Source organism: Crocodylus siamensis, chromosome 1 (genome assembly GCF_052110815.1).
Source record: "Crocodylus siamensis isolate JL-2025a chromosome 1, ASM5211081v1, whole genome shotgun sequence".
Classification (NCBI taxonomy): Eukaryota; Metazoa; Chordata; order Crocodylia; family Crocodylidae; genus Crocodylus; species Crocodylus siamensis.
This window is the reverse complement of record NC_143395.1, coordinates 172,074,397-172,093,450: the sequence shown is the minus strand read 5'-3', so window position 1 is coordinate 172,093,450 and position 19,054 is coordinate 172,074,397. Positions and strand designations below refer to the sequence as shown.

The following is a 19,054-nucleotide window of genomic DNA, read 5'->3' as shown; positions in this document are numbered from 1 at the left end:
TTAGAGGGTGCATCTACATGTCTCTATATGGTGACGTTGCAACAGGGCCATGCTTTAGTATTTCCTTTTTTCAAAAATAATAGATTGCAGTATAAGTTCATCAGCAGTGCTCAGAGAAAATAAAATGAATTATATCTATTTCAGATGAGAGAGACTAATTTAGTAACTCTGCACTGGCTGCTATATATATAAGTGTTGTCTTATTTAGTGGCATCATTGTGACAAGTTGAAATGAACACATTTTTAGTATGAAATTATGGACTCTTATCCTGAGAAAAAAATTGACTTTCAGTAACTGAAAAGGCATTTAGCTGAAGACATCCTTTGGAAGACAACCTCTATTACTACTGCAGTACTTAAGGTAGATAGCCCCTCATCATGGTGCTATTTTTTGAAGTTTCGAAGGATTTGGTAATTCTACCCAAAGGAGAAGTCTTACCGTTGCAATTAAGATTTGGGAGTAGTACTCTCATTTGTAAGTGGCAACAGTTTGCAAGACTGTAATCCTGCTCTCTGGACAAGAATTGAAGAATACCCATCCTGTTGAAACTGGCTCCAATCCACCCAACCCCCTCCAGTGCAGGCTGGGCAAACCAAAGCCCAGAGCTTCCTCCCCTCCCTTCTCCCCCTTGCATCATGAAGAGAGCACTGGAGCTGGGAGGAGGTGGGGGTGGAGGGTAAGGCTAGGAGAGAGAGGCTTCACACAGCTCCTCCTGGATTGGCTTCAAAGTGGAGCTTGATCCCTGACCCCTTCCCAAGCCAACAGCGAATCTCTGTTGGGTTGGTGGTGCGGGGAGGGGTCACTAACTCACTGAACTTTCTGTGAAGTACCATGAATTATAGCAAGGAGCTGCATGCCTGTCAGTGCCCAGTGTCTGTCAGTATGGCTCAGCATCTCTATGCATATGTGTACATGGCCTTTCTTTTGATCTTGGGTGCTCCCATGTGGGAGTGATTGAGTAGGGCTTATGTTGTTTGCCATGGGTGTGGGATCAGGAGAAAAGCTGCGTAGACTTGTCTCGTTTTATGTATTAGATTTTATAATAGGTATCTATAAAGTGCCTCAGGATTTTTAATACTTCATTTTTATTTTGTAATAGAGTCATTTCAGTCTAAACTCAAATTGAGGAAAGATTTAAGGAGGCATAAATTGGGAGACTGATGGATACCTTCTTTGTTTGAATTTGTCTCCTGTTGCATATTAAGTAAAATGGCATTTGCTGGTTAATGCTGCACAATACAATGTCAAGTATCTTTTCTTAACCAGGAATTGATACTCTATTTCCTCTCTTCTTCCTTTGTCATCTTTGTAGCATAAACAAGCATATACATTCTTGGAAAGGATCAACCTGCCTCTTTCAGAGGAAATGAGAAAGGCTTTTCATCTGGACTTTTCCAAGAAGCAGCCTTATTTGGTTTCCCTTTCCTGAGAGAACCCCCTGTGGCCAGACCTAGTGTGGCTTCACAAGGGGCAAGCTTCTAGCTTTGATACCCTGGCTCTTCTCAGTCCTGGGTTCCCTGTTGATCCATAGCATCCCCACCTCTGGGAGCTCCTTCTTTTTGAGTCAGTTCCTGGGAAGGAGGGAAGGTATTTTCTTCTTTAAAAGAATAGGGTTATCAGAGTGCCAATTATCTCCAAAAGCAAATCAGATCCTGCTTCAAAACAAACAATTTTTATTGCGCCCTTCCAGTTTCCTCTGTCTTCACTTGGACTTTACTTTGTTCTTATTGGGACCATTCCTTTTCTCTGTCTGCCCTGGGATCTTGTCCCTGTATGCCCTGGGACCTTGTTTCCTCTCCCCACAGCTCTCTCAAAGCTTCACTCATTCTTCTCAAGCCCATTGCAACAAAACAGTTGCTATAGTCTTAACTTAGGGACAACACTCACCCAGTGACACATTATGTCATGGGAGACAAGGTTCTTGGGGTGAACCTGATATCTTTTATTAGACCAACTTAAATAGTTGGAAAATTTTTTTTAGCAAGCTTTCAGGTTTAAAAGCCCTTCATCAGGCTGAGGAAGTCTCTGCAGTTGGTGTGTCATGACATAATGGTGTGCATTATGACATGGGCAACTAATCAAATTGCATCTGTGATCTGCTTTCAGGTCTAGACTGCCATCTGCCCTTGAGTTGAAAAAGGCATCTAGATATCCTATTTAGGGAAGTATTTATGGACATTATTTACAGCAGGCTTGTCCAACACGCAGCCCTCCAAACTGTTTTCTGAGACCTGAGGTGGTGTGACGGGAAATGAAAGTAAACACTGTACTTTCATTTCAGGGAAGTGAGGTGATACCGCTTCCTGTGAGGTCTTTGAATATTGCTTGCTAGCCCACTGGGTGATAAAAATTTTGTGATCTGGCCCCACATTCAAAAAGTTTGGACACCTCTGATTTACCCTATAGCTTGTCCACCAGCCTAAAGTGCTTCCCACCAGATCTGCAAGGTACATTCCAGCTATCTAGACTCCTTTGTCACAAACCATAATAGAGGATGTTGTACCAGTCATCTTCAGCAAACCCTTGCAGTCGAGGGCGATTGTCTTCCATGACTATCTTATCTCCACTCCAGAGTGCTGAGGGAATTAGCTGAGATCATTGCAGGACCGCTAGCACGGCTTTTATGAGCACTCGTGGTACTGTGGTGTGGTGCCAAAGGACTGAAAGAGGGCCAATGTGGTTCCCATCTTCAAAAAAGGGAGGAAGGAGGACCCGGGGAACTGTAGGCCAGTTAGTCTTACCTCAATCCTGGGTAAGCTTTTTGAGAGAATTATTTTGGCACATGTCCACGAGGGGCCAGCAGGGGAGATTATGCTTAGGGGCAACCAACACATATTCATTAGAGGCAGGTCCTGTCAGACCAACCTGGTGGCCTTCTATGACCAGATCACCAAACCCTTAGATGCAGGGGTAGCAATGGACATAGTCTTCCTGGACTTTCGGAAGGCCTTCGACACTGTCTCTCACCCCGTTCTCATTAAGAAACAGGGGGACTGTGGTGTTGACACCTACACAGTCAATTGGGTCACTAACTGGCTGGAGGGCTGCACCCAGAGAGTGGTGGTGGACGGGTCATTTTCGACTTGGAGGGATGTGGGCAGTGGAGGAGTCATCCTCAGCACTCAGTGGATTATGCTGCCAGCTGAGGATTATGCTGCCAGCATAATCAGTGGATTATGCTGGCAGCATCAGTCATCCTCAGCACTCAGTGGATTATGCTGTAAAGGCAATCTGTGTTCTACACAGCTCAGAAGCTCTGAGCTCTGATAAAAAATAGTAATAATAATTCTGAAAACCCTGTTAGCTTCTATGGGTTTGGATTCTGGTAGAGGACTCTGGGTGCATCTACACATGCAAATAATCCAGGAAAAATTTACTCTAGAGTAAAATATCCTAGAGTAAACTCTCTTGGGCATGCATCTACAGGTGCAGGGATGTGGAAGCAGATTTGCTGCTGGCTAGTGTAGCAGGTTTGCCTTTTGGAGCTTGGGTTGAGTCCCAGGCTTGATATTTTGCTGTTTTAATTGGTGGAGCCCACCCACCAATCAGGAGACAGCACAAGTAATTAAATCATGCCCCTTTCCTGAGGGGAGAGGGAGAGGAGCTCCCCCCAGATCTGACTGTAGACTGCAATGCTGCCAAGTGTGGAAGACTTCAGGGGTGGAGCCCTGAAGAGTATAAAAGGAGCTGCATGCCCAGCATGAGGGAGACACATCCGGGACAGAGAAGAGAGAAGAGCAGGGCTTACAAGAGCTGAGGAGAGCTGCTCATCAGGGTAAAGCAGTAGCCCAGAAGCACCCCTGAAGAATTTCATCTGTGGGGAATGGTGGATGGCTCCAGTGGCTAGGCTCTCGGTGCTCATCACAGTGCACAACATCCAAACCCTGGGAGCTGTGTGAGGCAGCTCAGGTCCACAACCTCTGGCATGTGGCCAGAGACACGGTGCAGAGGCCGGTGCATGGAGCAGGATCTTTGGAGCGCTTGGGCAGCTCAGGTCACCAACCTCCAGCATGAGACTGGGAGCTCGGTGCAGGAGGTGCTGCACGGAGGGTCCAGGAGTGGACTGAGTGTTGCATGAGGTGGCTCAGGCCTCCAACCCATAGCAAAAGGTTGAGTCCAGGGAGCCAGGTGGTGCTCAGGCTACTGAGCCAGCAGACAGGGCTGAGCCAGAGGCCCCAGAAGCCCTGCATAGTATAGCCCTGTTCCAGGGGACAGCGACCCAAAGCCCACTGCAGGTGAGAGATTAGCTTGGCTCAGAGGACAAGGGCCACCCTCCAGGCTTTGGAGCCATGAGTTGCAGGGAAAAAGAATTCCCACAGGGGAGGGGGAGTTCCCCCTGGTTAGTTAAGTGCTCCTGAAAGTGGAGGTCCCACTGGGAGGGCTCCCCTGAAGTTACCAGCTTCCATGAAGGGCTTGGGGAAAAAGCCCAAGGGCATTGGGGTTTCCCTTTGGGATTAAGCTTATCTTTGAGGTTCTTGCACTATAAGTGGTGTGATGCCCTGCCTTGTTTTGTGAACTCTCATGTACGAGTAGAGTCCTAGGGCTCTGCTGGGACCCCCTGTTGCTATTATTTCACCTGTTGTTTATTTGTATTTATTTATGGCTTATTTATTGTTCATCAATACTTATATATAGTTTATTTGTTGGCTATCTATGTTTATTTTGGGGTTTATCTGTTTCAGATCATATACTTACCTGTGACTTGTATCTGGAGCACTGGTATAAGGTTTTAAAGCATTTACCCAGAGGGTATTGTTTATGTTATTTGTTTAGATATTATATATGTGTGCATGTGTGTGTGTGTATGTTTATATTCATGTTTCTTTTCCTTGTGATAAGTTAATGTAAATAAATTTGTATATAGTTAAGTCCCCTGACTTTCCTGGCCTGGTTCTATAGGCATATAGGGAAATTGAGCAATCTGCAGTTCCCCCACAGCACACCTGTCAGCTAACAATTCCCTTCAATTGGAGAAGAGGAGTATATACCCAATTACACCTGGGCTACACTAGGAGCAGACTGCTCCCGCTCCCTGTGGCTTTGGTAGCCTAGGGGCCAGGAGACAGCTGTCTCCCACTGGGGGCTGGGGCATTGCTCTCTGTCCCCAGGAGCTGCCTGCTCCTGGAGCAGGGTCTACCACAGGAGCCTGAGCAAGGACAATGTCCCCCTGCCCCGCAGCGGGGAAGTCCCAGCCCCATGGTTCTCTCCCAGCCCCAGGTCCACAGTCATGGAGTTGGCACTGGAAGATCCTTCTCTCCCAGTGCTGACCCTGTAACAATGGAGCAGGGCCTGGAAGAGAAGGATCTCTGAGCTCTAGCCCCATGACTACAGAGATGGTGCTGGGAGATAAGGATCTCAGCCCAGGCCTCTGGACCATGGGGCTCAGGCTTGGGCTGGGAGATAAGGCTGAGAGCTTCCTGCTGCTGGGGCATGGGGGCATAATTCCTGCCTGGACTCTAGTGGTGGAGCCTGTCCCAGCACCACACAGCTCCCGGGGGCAGGGAGTGATCTCCCGCCCCTTGCTGCCCAGCTGACTAGGAACACATTTGCTCCTGAGCAGGTGTCTACACATGTGCTACTATGCAGGTAGCAAATTTCATGATTAGAGCAAATTACTGCACAGTAAGCATTTTGTAACAGGGTCTCCATTGAGACCCTTTTGCTAAGGGAATGGGGGCAGCCGGAAATAATACCCTGAGGTGGGTGAGCCCCAGCTCTTTAGGACCCAATGGTGACTAGACTCTAGGGGATAAGACGAAGAGAAAGAGGAGGAGGGATGCCTTCGGGCCTCACAGTGGAGAGCACAGAGAGGCACTGCCAGAGAGAGAACCTCCAGACCGAAGGATTGGGGAAGTGAGACCCGACTCAGGATCAGAGGGAGCAAAGGGATCCCAGAACCCAGACACCTTGACTCAACAGGAATGGCAGTGAGTGCGGGGAGAAGCAGAGCCTTGCCATGGGCTGGAACAGAGGCTGACATCAAAGATCGGGGAGGCTACGGTGAGTCGAAGAGGTGGTGAGATGAAGAGTCTAGGTGACTCTAGGACCCTCCCCCAAGGAGAGTGGGATGCTGAGGATCAGGAGGTCAGGGGAGAGCCGTGAAGCCTGCACTCCGGTTCTGGCGGAGAAAGCCGCAGGTGGCGGCTGTAACAAGCCACTAATTGACTCATTAGCGGCAATGGTAGGACTAACCAGGGCTGTAACAAGCTGCTAATAGGGTAATTAGATAAAGGCGGCACAGCTTCTATGGACTGTAACACTAGAACCGAAGCTGGCCAGAAGACTGGAGACCCCGAGATTAACCCTTTGGACTGTGATTTCCCACAAAGGGGAGTTTCCTGTTAACAACAGTGAACTAGTGAATAAAAGCACTAAAAGTAAGTTTATTTCAGCGTGGTACTTCCCGCGGGTACTTCCTCCTGTAACAACCACTTCCTCTCTAATTCATTTTTGAAGATCCAAGTTGTGGCAGGTGGGAATTACAAGGATAGAGGGGGTACTTGACGGACCTGCTGACACATCTGAACACGTAATTTCATGAACATGTAATTGAGCAGTAATTTTCTCTAATCTCAAGTGTAGTGTCTCATGTAGACACACCTCCCCTCACTACAATTCAGATACTCCAGAGTTAAATGTAACAAAAAGCCCTAGGCAGATGCAGGTTGTTTTTCTGAACTTCAGGAGCATATAACTTTCAGAGACAGAGGAAAAGTTTAGTTTATGTAAGGATAATTGGGAAAAATTAGATTGATATATATTCTGAAGACCAGTTAGAGAGAATTTAGCATAATATCTATACAGCCAGAAATTTAAACAATTCAATATACTTAACCTAAACTTTTCCTCTGCTTAAAATTAAGGGTAACATGAATTTGCTGGACTTGTGACCTAGAAACTGAAGAGCACTGATATATGAGACTTGGATGAATCACATGCAATTAATGTATTTTGAGAAAAAAATAAAGATATATAAGAATTCAAATACAAGCCATGTCTCCTTTCTGTTTCCATTTCCCTGTACTCATCCACTTGCTGTCTATACCTTTCTTAGTCCTCTTACTCATTAATGCTTCTTTTATCTTTTTTATTCCTTCCTTCACATTGGGCATTTCTATACATGCAATTAATTTGAAGCAAACTCAGGTGCATATCATGCCAGAATTTATTGCTTCTGGGCATCACATTTGACTATGTGCCTGGGGCCGCAGAACATTGATCCATGTTGGAACAGGCCTGACTGGCAGGGGGTCTGTCCCAGGGCTGCTTCAACCCAGCTCAAAATGCTGCAGAGGGGATGGCTGGGACACAAGGGTGCTCCAGCGCAGGGCTGGCTGGCAGACAGCCCTCACACTGAGTTACCCTCATGCCCCAGCCAGCCCTGTCAGCATATACACATACATTGCTGCACACTAAAAACTCTGCTGCAGGTTAGTAGTTATATTTACAAGTACTAAAATGTGGTTGAGTTTATTAGTTTACTGCAGCCTAATGGGGCTGCTTGTGTAGACACTGAGACATTTACTGCAGAGCTAATTAGGCAGTTGCACAGTAAACATTTTGTGTGGATGTGCCCATCTTCACCTATTCTGCTTCCTTGTCTTTATCTGAAAACCAGCTCTTTTAACTCATTCCTTTTTCTAGTAATCTCACCTGAACTTTGGTCCTGTTTCTTTAAATCTGAGTTTTCTAACTTGGATTGTAAATTCTGTATGGCAAGATTTTTTTAATCTGTTAAATATGATATAAATTTATAGTAAAATGAATTAATAATAATGGTGCAATCGTACAGCCCCTACCCAACAAAGGTCTCATTGAAATCAAGATTTTTTGACTGAGGAAGGAACACAGGTTATGTGCTAATAATAGTAGCAATTTCACTCCAGTCTTATTGACCTTATTGTGAGTAGAACTGGGCAAGAAACATTTCTCCACCCCATGTACATCCTCTAGACTTCAAAAATTTAATTTTGCATTGCAACAAAATTATGACAATCCGAAAACATTTGGGGAAAAAAAGATGGGGATACCCATCCAGAAAGAACATTCTTTGGTTAGGAAGTTTTCCAGGAAACTGGATCCTGGTTCTGATGCAGAGCAGGAGCATGATCTTGAGCCTTCCACTTCTTAATCACGTCCTTATCAACTTGCTAGGGAAGTTCTTTCTCTTTGTTCCTCCCGCTGTCCTCCCTTCCACCTCCCCCCTCTAAACACAGACATCACATTGGGATTTTACCAGAAATTCTGTCCTGTACCTGAGATACCGTCTCATTGAACACATTACCAAAACAAGAATTTTTCTGGGAAAATTTTCAATTTTCATGAAAAAGGTTTTTTCTTGGATGAAAAACCATTTCATGGAACAATTCCTCACCAGTTCTAACTGTGCACAGCTTTAATCACAGCTATCCTTATTTACTATAAGAACAAGCTACATAGGGCTTGACAATAGCAAAATAAATTATGCCATTAAAATGCTATCTGACCACCTACAGAAGCAGAATTGCACATAATCAGGTAGCAGTGAATGAAGAAATAAAGTAGAATACCAACATATTTTAAAGCCTAAGAAGAAATTGTATTGACTGTCTGGAAAAGACACAATAGTTTTGTTTGCATAAAAGTATTACAGCATTATAAAGAAAGATTGTACACATATTTTAGCATATTTTGTTCAATTACTTTAGGAAATATATTGGACTTGGTTTAAATGTATAGAAACATGGGAAAATAGGATTCGAAATATCCCAATGAGCCATGGAGTTCATTCTTCTGCATTTGCCAGCAATCATTAACCTGAGGAATCCCCAAAACAGCCTCTTCAAATCCTCATACACATATGTAAGACACAATACCAGAAATGTCACAGGTAAAAAAAGCAGGTAGATAAGTTCCAGTGCCCTGCTACTGCAACAAAGAGATAATTCAGATCCTAGGAAATGGACCATGCTCCCAGCTACAGAGGAGGGCAAAACCCCCACTGGCCATGACAGCCTGACCTAGGGAAAAATGTTCTTTCTGGCCCCCAATTTTGGTGATCTTTATGGGTCTGAGTAGAGGAGCAAGAACCTCTACATCTTCCATATCTCCTTCCTTTGTTCTATTTTATATTTTCTATATTTTCCTTTATATTTAACTATTCTTTCCTTCAGTTTCTGTTCTACTACAGTTGCTATTTCCCAGTTGGGAGTACTATCCTCAACCTGATAGATTCTGTGGTGATCCATCCTAGAAGAGGTATATATTTAAAAATTTGTTTTCCAGCATGTGGTAACTGTCTGTCTCCAGATATCAACACAAAATGGAGTCAAAAAAGAAATTCTGCAGGGCATTTTTTAGTGCAGGGCAGTAATTCTGACAGTACGTTCCAGCAAAACTATGGTGTCTACTATGTTGCAAAAGTGACCAAGAGAACATTAAAAAATAGTTAAAAATGTTTAGTAAAGAAAAGATATGGTTAATATTGGTAAAAGGCAATGCTGCTTCTACATATTACTTTACTATACCCAAACCCAGGATTGTCATCAGTTTTAATAGGAAATGGCCATTCGGCATTGTATATGTCAACCTCCAAGCTCACCTTTAATTGCATCAGAAACCAGTCCAGCCCCATGATTAGGTGTGTCCCCTGATGTTACAAGCCACTCTTCCTTTCTCCCAAATGAACTTTTATTATTTCTGCCCTAAAGTAGGTACCTGTTTTTTCTACATGATGATAAGAATTCACTTTTCTGTTGCTCTTTTTTACGTCAAGAATAATAGCTTAGTTCTTAGGGGAGTATTTCGGGCACTTCCTAGGGAATGGTTGTGTTATTTAGAAATCTGGTTGATTTTTTTCAACTCAATTTACATTTTACTTTCTTTTCTAATTTACCTCTTTGGCTCATTTTCGACCTGGAGGGATGTGGGGAGTGGGGTCCCCCAGGGCTTGGTCCTCAGGCCCACACTGTTCAACATCTTCATCAGTGACTTGGACGAGGGGGTAAAAAGCACCCTGTTCAAATTTGCTGATGACACTAAGATGTGGGGGGATGTGGGCATGCTAGAAGGGAGGAATAGGCTGCAATCGGACCTAGACAGGTTACAAGGGTGGGCGGATGAGAATAGGATGGGATTCAACACCGACAAGTACAAAGTGATGCACCTGGGGAGGAACAACCAGAACCCTACCTACAGGCTGGGGAACTCCCTTCTTGTTAGTACAGAGGCGGAAAAGGATCTTGGAGTCATCGTTGACTCCAGGATGAACATGGGCCGGCAGTGTGGGGATGCAGTCAGGGAGGCCAACAGCACCTTGTCATGCATCCACAGATGCATCTTGAGCAGGTCCAAGGAAGTGATTCTCCCCCTCTATGCGGCACTGGTCAGGCCGAAGCTGGAGTACTGCATCCAGTTCTGGGCGCCACACTTCAAGAGGGATGTGGACAACATGGAGAGGGCCCAGAGGAGGGCCACACGCATGATCAGGAGTCAGCAGGGCAGGCCCTATGAGGAGAGGCTCAGGGACCTGAACCTGTTCAGCCTCCACAAGAGAAGGCTGAGAGGGGATCTAGTGGCCTGTTACAAACTAGTCAGAGGGGACCAGCAGGCATTGCGGGAGTCCCTGTTCCCCCGTGTACTACCAGGAGTGACTAGAAATAACAGTCACAAGCTGGCAGAGGGTAGATTTAGGCTAGATATCAGGAGGCGCTACTTCACTGTCAGGACGGCTAGGATCTGGAACCAACTTCCAAGCGAAGTGGTGCTGGCCCCTACCCTGGGGGTCTTTAAGAGGAGGCTGGATGAACACCTTGCTGGGGTCATTTGACCCCAGTACTTTTTCCTGCCATGGCAGGGGGTTGGACTTGATGATCTGCTCAGGTCCCTTCTGACCCTACTAACTATGAAACCTCCTAGTTTATAGAAGGTATAGGGGAGATGAGGCATTTCCTTGTCCCAAGAGGAAAAAAAAAATTAGCATAGTGACAAACATCTGCTGCATATAAAGTGGTGTTGGAACAAAAAAAAACAAACAGAAAAACAAACAGAAAAACCAGTGCTGTTCATATTACAGTTCCGTTCACCTTTAAAGGAAATGTTTGCATTTTTAAATATCTAGAATTATCTGGAATTATTGCTAAGGATTTTTAATCACTGTTATTACATTACTCAATATTTTTCATGTTAAAGGTAGAATAATTCAAATGTTTCTCTAGGTTTTGATGGCATAAAGATTCCTACAGCATACTCAAAAACTTTTAATGCATCAGATAGGGAGGGAATTAAAAGACAAGCAGAAACGGAGTTGTGAGTTTTTGGATTATAGTTCTATTGCTAGACTTCATTCATAAAAAAAAAAGAGATGAGGAGCCAGAAAGCCAAGGGAACATTGTGTGTAGTAATCTTAGGTAGATGATCTCTGTCTGAAGTTCAGCTTCAGCAGTATGAGCTTTCCTCAGACTTCCTCCTCCTCATTACGGTGTGTGTACTTTGATTACTCAGAACATTGATTTGGTCTTTTGATCAAACATTCTTTTGGAAAGAAAGATTTCAGCAGGAATTATCCTGTGCGGTATTTCCATTCACTTTGGAGTGCTGCACTTTTTAGGTTGATGAATTTTCCTGCAAGAAGGTCTTCATCATTTAATATGAACTAGGTGCCTAACTTTCCTGGCTCCTTTTAAATTCACATTATCTGGATCTGATTCAGAACCTCTCCAGTCACTGGGAGGCTTTCTATTGACTTGAATGGAGGTGAACCAGGCTTTTATAGACTGGATCTAAAGATTCATGTAAATACTGAATTCACTTCGTTTGATGTGAAAATTGTTTGTATAATTATAAGTGTGTTAAGCCCATTTGATTCTTGTATGGTCTGTTTGATCCCATTAGTGCCAAGAGCAAAACCTCAAATAACATCCAGGGAAACAGAACTCAATCTAGAGCATACAAGCGGAAGGAGCCTCTTGGACTATCCAGCCTCATGCATTCATAGGCATATATTTATTTAAGGAGTCCTAAAAATCACCCAGTCAAACTTCTTGCATAGCTCTGGGATTTGTAGTGTTCCCCTCTCTGTGGAATTACTGTGGGGAAATGGGAATCTTGTTAATAATTTAATTGGGATATGGATTGGACCAGTAGCTAAATCACTCTTTTCTTCTTTTCTAGTAGACTATTTAAGAAGTGCTTGAATGTCTTTTAATACAGAAAATTTGTCAGAAAAGTTATATTTAATAATTAACAAATAGAGTGCTATATTTACTTCTCATCTCTTTATCAGGTGTACCTGTGTGCTCAACTACAACAGCTAACAGCATTTAGATAAAATTACCTGCTATTTTCATCAAACACACAATATTAGAGGCTTTGAATTGTCAGCCACTTTCCAGGAAAAATGAAAGAATATGGTGGAGGGAGGTCTTGTCCTTCAGACTGAACAAAGAGTGAGATCTTCATATTTAAAGTATCTTTTTTACCACCAAGTGAAACTGATGTAATGAACATCTAATACTATCACATGAGCACTTGTAAACCATGGATCTGGTTGGAAATCTGTGAGACCCTTCTGGTGTGTTTATCAATGAAGGAAAATACCATAGTTTCATATTTTGATAGTTGTTAGGGATTGGAAGGGACCTTACAGATCATCTGGTCCAGCCTCCCTGCACTTGGACAGGAAAGACCGCTGGGGCCAGATTCTCTTCAAATGCATTTAACATATCATGAAGTAAACAGCATGTATTGGCTGTGTATGCAGTTATCAGACGAGAAGATTTTTTTTGAATGAAGACTATCACTGTTTTGCTTCATTTTCCATATTGTTGTTTTATTGTGTACAGGCATTTTTACAGGGTGACTAGCAACATGCATAATGTAATATTTGCAGCTGCAGCTCGGCATTTTAGGAATGAATAGTATATCTTGGAAAATTTGGTTTCAGTCATCTTAAAACTATTAACAAAGTCAGGTAATTTGTCAAATATTTTTTTTTTATAAAAGGAGTTAGATTTATGGTGATTGAGGCATATGTGACATTGTCCCCCTTTTCCCCTAGTAGTTCAAGGTTAAATACCCTCACCCTGCAGACCAAAGACCTACCTGAGTAGATCTGAACCCATCCTAATTGCCTCCTAGGAAAGAGCCCTAGCCACCAACTGATAAAATATTTTGGGGTGGTAAGATCTCTTTTGTTGACACTTCCAATTTCCATAATATATTTAAATAGTAATTAATACAGAGGAAGAAATATTTATGCAAAATGGAACAGTTTGGTTTGAACCTCTCCCCCTCCCCCCAGCTGATGATTTTTGTTTTGGTGAGGAAAAAACCCCCTCAATTTTGCACAAGTCTATTTGCAACAGCAAAAACACACAGATATTTTTAAATGGCTTGTGAAATAGCCATGTTTTTTAGCTGCTGTTTGCTGAAATAAACTGTATTGTGCAAGTTTAGTTCCCAATATTTTAGCAAAAATAAAGCATCATCAAGTGCTTATAGTCCCATCTGTGATTAAGGTTAAAAGTGATTTGTCACTGGAAGTCACTATACAACAGCATGTAGTGCATTACAACTCAAAAAATTCTGATCCTAAGGCCCCCCTCTACATGTTACAGGTTTTACACATTTAACTGTTAATTTCACAATTACCTTGAGACCAGCTACATGTGCAAAGCACTTTTCGCACCATAAAAAGCCCCAGCCAGCTATAAAGGTAGACCTTGAAAATGTATACTAAATTTTTGTAGCTGGTTGCTATTGATCTTTAATTTGCACATCTCCTGTGGGGCTGGAGTCCTACAGCTAAGAGGACTTTCTGCCCCAGAAACTGCTGATTCTGGGTCCCAACAACACCCTGGGGTCTGGCAGCTGTAGATGCTGGGTCCGGGCAGCACACCTGGTGCCGGGACGCAGTTGGGTCCTGGCAGCAACTGGGGGTGGCTGCAATTTCCCAGCCCTGGGGGTGCGTGGAGGCCTGATGGTTGGAAGATTGCAGCTGCTGAAGTCTTCCAGCCTTGGGAGTTCCCCTTATGCCTAGAGCTGGAAACTGCAGTTGCTATTATCTTCTAGTCTTGGGGATGTGTGAAACCCCTGGGGCTGGAAGTTCATGGCTGCCGCAATCTCCCAGCCTTGGGGGTGCATAAAACCCCCAGGGCTGGAAGATAGCAGCTGTGATCTCTCAGCCCCAGGGGGCTTCACACAAATGGAAGATTGTGGCAGCTGCATTTCCCAGTCCTGCGGGTGTGTGTGGCACTCCTGTGATCCCTCTCAGTCATGAGGGGGCTCCCAGCTGCAGGAGCTTGAATCTTGCCAGTGTAGGGGGAGCCCAGGATCAGGCTCTTCCTGCACCAGCAATAAACTGATGAAATCTAATGCACGTTCCCACAATTGCACCTCCTGCCAGGCATGTGTGGCATGGCAGGAGGCACAACTGTGTGGATCGAGTGTTAGATCCCATTGTGACTTATCTGCATGTGCAGAGGGGTGCTTAATGGTATTCTACTTTAATTTGTCTGTTTCTTCCAAAATAATAGGCTGGCTAAGAATTTTTTCTATCCAGTATACGAAAAAAATAGTAAATAAAAGAAAAAAATGGTAAATAGGTAAAAAGTCAAGCAAACTGGTAATTTTTTAAGATGAACTTATTTGAAGAACATGTATTTGAATGTAAGTTCCTACATCCATGAAGAAAATGTGTATGTTAGTTACCAGGCAAAGGTTTGTTCCCAGAAGGCAATGAATCTAAGAAATGTTTAGGAGTCATAGCAGATAACACTGTGAATGTGACCTTCAGTGAAACACAGTGAAAAACAATTCTTAACAACAAGAGTAACACAGTCCTTGGCTGTATAATTAGGACAGCAATGAGTAGGAGCAGAGAGGTGATAACACTTCAGTTAATGCTGTTTGCAAGGCTGTTACTGGATTGCACTACCCAGTTCTGTGGTCCACACTTCAAAAAGAATGTTGAAAAATTAGGAAGATATCAGAAAAAAGAATAAAAAATACACGTCTCATAAATCTTAAGAAATTGTACTTTAGAAGCTCAATTCATTTCATTTATCTGGGATAAAGTTATGAGGTTACTTCAGAATAAAGTAAAAGTCCCCATATGGGGAGAAAATTGCAGATATCAGACAGCTCTTTAATCTAGCAGACATAGGCATAGCAAAAAGCAATGGCTGGAAGCTGAAACTAGGATAATTCAAACTGGAAATAAGATGCAGAGTTTTAATAGTGAGGGTAACTGATCACTGATAAGGGTATCTGAAACAGATAACCTAGATATGTGGCAGATTCTCTGTCCATTGTAGCTTGCAGGTTAAGACTATTTCTAAAATGCCTCATGTAGCCAGAAGTTCTGGCTTTGTGTGGGTAAAACTCAGTGAATTCTATGACCTGTGTTATGCAGGAGCTCAGATTAGATGATCACAATGATTCTTTCTGGTCTTAAGAAAGTATAAGGGTCCCTCTACACATGCAGGTAAAGGTGCAATGGGATCTAATGTGTGATCCATGCAATTGTCCCTCCTGCCGTGATATATGTGCATGGCAGGAGGCATGACTGTGGGAGCATGAAGCAGATCCCATCACACCTTATTGCTGGTGCAGGGGGGACCCAATCCCAGGCTCCCCCTTCAATGGCATGAAGCAAGCTCCTGCAGCTTCATGCGTCCCAGCCCTGCATCAGTTATGGTCTCCCAGCCATGGGGTTGGATTAAGCACCCCTGTAGCTGGGACAGCACATCAACTGCAGTCTCCCTGCAGAAGGGACCCCTGGGACACCCCTATGGCTAGGAGACCAGTCAGCTGGTGGGGCTCACAGCAAGGGGGCAAGTGCTCCCACAGCTCGGAGCCAGCATCAGCTGGGAGCTCCCAGGCTCAGAGGTGCACATGGACCTCCCCCCCTCCATTCCACAAAATATGTGAAATAACTTTGTAGCTTATTCCTCTTTTTATCATGCCATTACTTGAATGAGCATGTGGCTCGGTTACTACTTAAGGTGTGATTAATTGGTTAATCATGCCTTACATGTGACATATAGTGGGGCCACACAGTAGTCAAATCTAGGGCATGTTCTCTGTTTGTCATAAAAGAAAAAACTTCCTTTAATAATTAGATCAAATGCAGACCTGTCATTCATGCAAGCCATCCCACTTGCATTTCTTCAGCCCAGACTGAATGTCACATGTGGCTTGCAACTTCATCTGCCAGCTGTCAGAGGATGTTATGGCAGATGCTTATTTGGCAGCAACTAGTCTGCTGCTGACTCTCAGCTGGAACAGGCTAGGAACTAAGGAGACAGCAGTTCCCCCTCTAACAACCAGCCAGATCCTTCCCTAGACATACTCATCTGCTCAGCTGTCAGCAACTCCACCCAGCTGCCCCATGTTTCCTGGGCACGCCACACCAAACCCAGCTGTTCCCAGCTTCTCCTGAAGCTACCCCACTCCTTTGCCTGGTCACCATGACAAAACTACCATGAAACCAGGCCTCGGTTACCTACTTATCTTACTAGACATGACCATAAACCTACTTGTCTCCATCCTCTTCTGCTGAACGTAGACATACTGAAATCCCACCTTTCTTTAGGTCCCTGACAGCCACCATTTACTAAAATTCTACTAGGCACTCCCACAAATCCAGCTTCCTCAGTTACTTTACAACTTTCCAGTCATTTCCACCCATACATGCCAATGACAGTCCACAGCTCCTATAAGTTTCACCCAGGTTTCCCCATAAACATGCCTGCTGTGGCTTCTTTCCTCAGCTAACTCTAAATCCAGCACCCATCTACTCCCAAGACTTTCTTCAGTGTCCACTCACATTTCATAGCTACCAAGTTTTGTGAAGCACCAGGTCCTTCCCCTGCTAAACCTTGAGGCAGGCATCTTGGTGGCAAACATTTATGGTCATATACAAATTCATGGCAATTAAGTTTACATCATTAAATAATTAAATAATTTCCATATTTGCAAATAACTTGCATAAAGTTTCACATATTCTGCTGAGCAAAACATGAGAGTTAAATAAATTGGGGCTGCACTTGAACAAAGGGATATATTTAAGACAACTGATAGAAAGCATTTCCTAATTATGAGGAGAGTTAGCCTGTAGAGTAAAATTCTCAGGGACCGGTGAGATCATTATTCTAAAATTAGACTGGAAAGAATAGTGGAAAATGCTTTCTAGTACCCAGTCTTGTATTAATTTTAGTGTGTGAGAGATACAGAACATTCCAAAAATTAGATTAACATGCTATTATTAAGGTTGCACTAATAAACATTAAAGAATCAGGAAATTCTGCTCCTTGTATATGTGTGTGGTGTCTATTATTAGATGTGTATACAGCATCAAGCCCTTTGGCACCTAATCTTATTTTGGATCTATAGACAACATTGGAATACAATAGGCAGTAAAAATATGAAGAGATAAAAAAGATTTCATATACATAAGGAAACTGACTTGGAATGCAGAGGGGTTCTTTGTTAAATGACCCTTAAATAGGTACCAGTGTCAGCGTTCTACAGAACAGGATAAATCAGTTTTTGGTGTCAGTCAGAGATAAGTTTGACCTAGCTTGATCATCTTTCTTAAAATGTAACTCAAAACTGAACAGTGGATTATTCTTTATAATTATCTACTCTTTGGAATGAAGACCACATTATTATGAAAGACAAAAGGAAGGCAAGCTGGTTTTATTTAATGAATCAGTAATCCTACTGTATTCCTGAATCTGAGGTTTTATTTTGCAAAGGAATCGGTAAGGGTTAAAGGGCAGACACTGGCTTTTGGAACTTGAACAGGAGCATGCTTCAAAGTAGCTGGCACATCTAAGTGACTGTTCAGTCCATCCAGGATATTGGGTGTGGTGTGTTTTGCAGAGAAGTACTGCATTCAGATGGGTAACAGGTTCCAGTTCATCTCTATTGGATGTGAGAGAGGCCCAAAGTACTCTTATATTTGGAAACTCTTCTGTCAGAAAGTACATCTGACTAAGGATGTCTAGATGTGTTAACTGAACAACAGCATTGAAAAAATATTATCATATATTCTGTGGCTCTTACCCATTAAGGCTACAGACAGACATTCAAAAAACCTGAGCCCGAATTGATTCAATCTTTGCAGGTTAGTCTAACCTGGTTAGGCTGAACCAGTTTATAACAGCACAGACATCCCCACCCCGGACTGAAGAAATGCAGACACATGTCTGCAGTGGCTCAGGCTAGAAGCCAGGGGGCACTAGAGTAGCCCTCCCTTCCCTTGCACAATGCTGAGCTAAATGGGGGTGTAGATTGGCCCGGGCAGGATGCTCTGATTAGGGTGGGGTTCGCCTCCTCCCCCACACTCCTGGCCAACCAAGCAGGGGGTTGATAACACCATTTAGCACCTCATCAAGAAAACAAAAGTCACTCTCATTAGTTGAAGCTCTTCTTAAACAGCTTTTTCCAAGGAAGGAAGGGAGGGACACTACCAGTTGACAGGTTGATTAGCTCCAAAAAGCCCTAAGCCTGTCCTGTCTGCCTTTGTCTTATCTGATATAAACAGACACCTCTTAGCATTAGCTAGCATGCCACATGCTGGCTATGGTCAGGTCTGCGCTGTGGGAGGGGGAAGGGGGGAAATCTCTGTTTGAGCAGGGAGTGGTGGTTGCAGGAGCTGGGGGCAAGGGCAGATACAGGGAAGCCAGGCAGACACTGCTGTGCCTGCTGGAGCTCCAGTCAGAGAGCAGAGGGGTGGAGCCAGCCCTACTGTGAAGCAGAGAGCCCTGCCCAGGGCTGCAAAGCATCTGGGATGCCGCGGGACTCTGGTTTAAGTTAAACCAGGAAGGGGACTGGGACAGACACTGCATAAACTTGTTTGAGCCAAATCAGTTAAGTCTGATACTACAGTCAACCAGGTTTATCTCAAACTGGTTTTAGCCATTTTGAAACTGGTTTACGTCTGCTGAATGTCTGTTCTGTTACAGGTTTAAACCAGTTTCTGATCACTTAAACTGGTTTATGTGTAATGTCTGTCCCTAGCCTAAAATTACTATCTGGGCAGTTATGGCATCATGTAGTTACATGTTC

General features: G+C 43.7%; 1 protein-coding gene across 1 annotated transcript in view; it reads left to right on the top strand.

Moving 5' to 3' along the window:
- The window catches only part of KCNK2 (potassium two pore domain channel subfamily K member 2), a 147,028-nt gene that overhangs the window by 115,196 nt on the left and 12,778 nt on the right, over nucleotides 1–19,054 (top strand). The gene's annotated exons all lie outside the window — the stretch shown is intronic.